Below are 2,471 nucleotides of genomic sequence, written 5' to 3'. Positions count from 1 at the left end.
ACACCTTAAAAATGCTGTCTACGAGATTTTATGAGTTGTTCTCACTAAATAAAATATTGATTTGATCTTATTTATCGGTCAAAATTATTTTTCAGGTCATAAGAATGTCGCTGAACTTCTACTCAGTAAAGGAGCTAATTATGAATTGAAAAATCATTGGAATAATACAGCCCTTCATTTAGCTGCTAAGAAGGGTAATGTTGATTATTTGATCTTACTAAAAAGGAAAACAGTTTTATTTTTTTTCATCGATCTGTGTTATTTTTCAGGTCACAAGAATGTTGCTGAACTTCTTATTAGTAAAGGAGTCAATTTTAATAGTGAAAATTATGTGAAAGACACACCTCTTCATTTAGCTGCTCAGAATGGTAAAAATTGGATACTTGTCTTTACCGAATAGAAGATTGATTTGATCTTATTTATCGATCAAAATTATTTTTCAGGTCATAAGAATGTCGCTGAACTTCTACTCAGTAAAGGAGCTAATTATGAAATGGAAAATTATCGGAATTATACAGCCCTTCATTTAGCTGCTCGGAATGGTAATAATTGGATACTTGTCTTTACCAAATAGAAGATTGATTTGATCTTTTTCATTCATCTAAATTATTTTTTAGGTCATAAGAGTGTCGCTAAACTTCTCATCCGTAAAGGAGCCAATACTGGTATTAAAAATAATGAGAATCTTACACCTCTTCGAGTAGCTCTTAACAATGGTAAAGCTGACTAAATAACATATCGCTTTGATCTTTTTCATTGATCTGTTTTATTTTTAGGTAACAATGAGGTCGCCAAACTTTTTATCGGTAAAGGAAACAAAATTAATATTGCAGAGCACTTGGAATAGATTCAATTGGCTACTAACAATGGTAATGTTGCATATTTTTTCTTAACAAAATAAGAAATTGGTTTGATCTTTTTGATCGATGTGTATTTTTCAGGTGACGAATGGCTGAACCAATTTAGCTGAATAATCGGATGATTTCCTTCGATTCCCCTTTTCGATTGTAATGTAGAATTAATTTCAAAACATTTTTTTGTCCATCTATGACCATACTAACCAATATTGTTGCTTTGTTGGACCATCGATTAATATTCTGTCAAAAAACAGCTCAAGTTATTTGTCTTTTTAATTGCTTACAGTATTGGTATTGGTATGGAGTAGAATTTTTTTTAAATTTTTGAGACCCTAACGTGCATTCGAGCTAAATTTGAACGCGATTTGTTTGAGTCATATGCCGTAGGCAAAATCCAAGAACGAAAATAAATCACGAACATTGAGAAGAAAATAGAATATAAGTCTGTTACCCCATTTAATGAAATTGATAACGTATCAAATAGAACTGAAACTTTGAATGACCAATGTAAACGTGGGTAGGCATATACGAAGGTAGGCATCTACTAAGCAGAGCACATCGATTTGTACAAAGAAAATCTGATAAATAAATTTAACGCATTTATCAAATACGTTGATATCCATTTTATCACCATTGAACAGGGCTGGAATTCTAAGTCATTCCACCAAAATCGTTCGGAATTATTTTTTTCGTACATAAGACCATATTGGAGTGAAAGAGAGAGGTTCCACTATTTTTCAGCGTGCGACCGGAATTATTTCTCACACAATCCACTCATCCTTGAGTTACAGTCCACTCTTCCTTGAGTTATCGGAATAATTCCGGTGGCACGCTGAAAAATAGTGGAATCTCTCTCTTTCACTCCAATATGGTCTTATGTACGAAAAAAATAATTTCGAACGATTTGGAATGACTTAGAATTCCAGCCGAGGAGTCAAATGTAATGTTACGGCGGAGCAAGCGTGTCATATGCATGAGTTGCCAACCGTATCGCGATTTTGTTAAATGATATAAATTAATGAAGTAATTGAACAATAAAACGAATTACATACGTAATCCAAACTTTTCCGCTCCGCAGCAATTTAGTTTACCTCCCGCTTAATTTTTAACCAAAATTTCAATAGACCCCTTTTTCGTAGCATTTTTGACCTTAAAATATAACTATTTCGACCATTTTCCATACAAAAGTGTCATTTTCGAACAAAATTTCAAGAAATGTTGATTTCGGACCAAATTTATGGGCAAGTAGGTGTTCGGTTGTTCGAAGACTCCCATTATTCTTGCAAAAAAATATCAGTTTGCTTTGACCAAAACCCTAAAAAATGGCTTTCTGAGTGATTTTTATACAAAAGCCGATGTTGCAACTAGAGTCATGCACATCGGATGAACACTGCGTTTTGTGTACAATCTATTACCAAAACTGTGGTAGCATATGCAACAAACACAAACGCTTTTTTTGTACCACTGCTTCCTGCGATCACGATATGATAATTTTAACTGAAACGTGGCTCAGAAATGATATTTATGATGCTGAATTTTTTGACGATTCATATTCTGTTTTTCGTAAGGATAGACTTTTTCAACGTGGCGGCGGTGTACTAATTGCAACCAAAA

At 33.5% G+C, this 2,471-nt stretch overlaps 1 long non-coding RNA gene across 1 annotated transcript; it reads left to right on the top strand.

The window, feature by feature from the left end:
- Positions 1 to 616: 616 nt before the first annotated feature.
- On the top strand, positions 617 to 1,283 carry LOC129572814 (uncharacterized). The gene is made up of 3 exons (XR_008688511.1): positions 617 to 716; positions 777 to 869; positions 942 to 1,283. It is a non-coding gene; the product is annotated as an uncharacterized LOC129572814 (long non-coding RNA).
- Positions 1,284 to 2,471: the final 1,188 nt, after the last annotated feature.

Source organism: Sitodiplosis mosellana, unplaced genomic scaffold (assembly GCF_009176505.1).
Source record: "Sitodiplosis mosellana isolate CC-2019 unplaced genomic scaffold, AAFC_SMos_1.0 Smas_scaffold_5557, whole genome shotgun sequence".
Lineage (NCBI taxonomy): Eukaryota > Metazoa > Arthropoda > Insecta > Diptera > Cecidomyiidae > Sitodiplosis > Sitodiplosis mosellana.
Note: the sequence above shows the minus strand (reverse complement) of the source record. Positions and strands in the feature narration are given on the sequence as shown.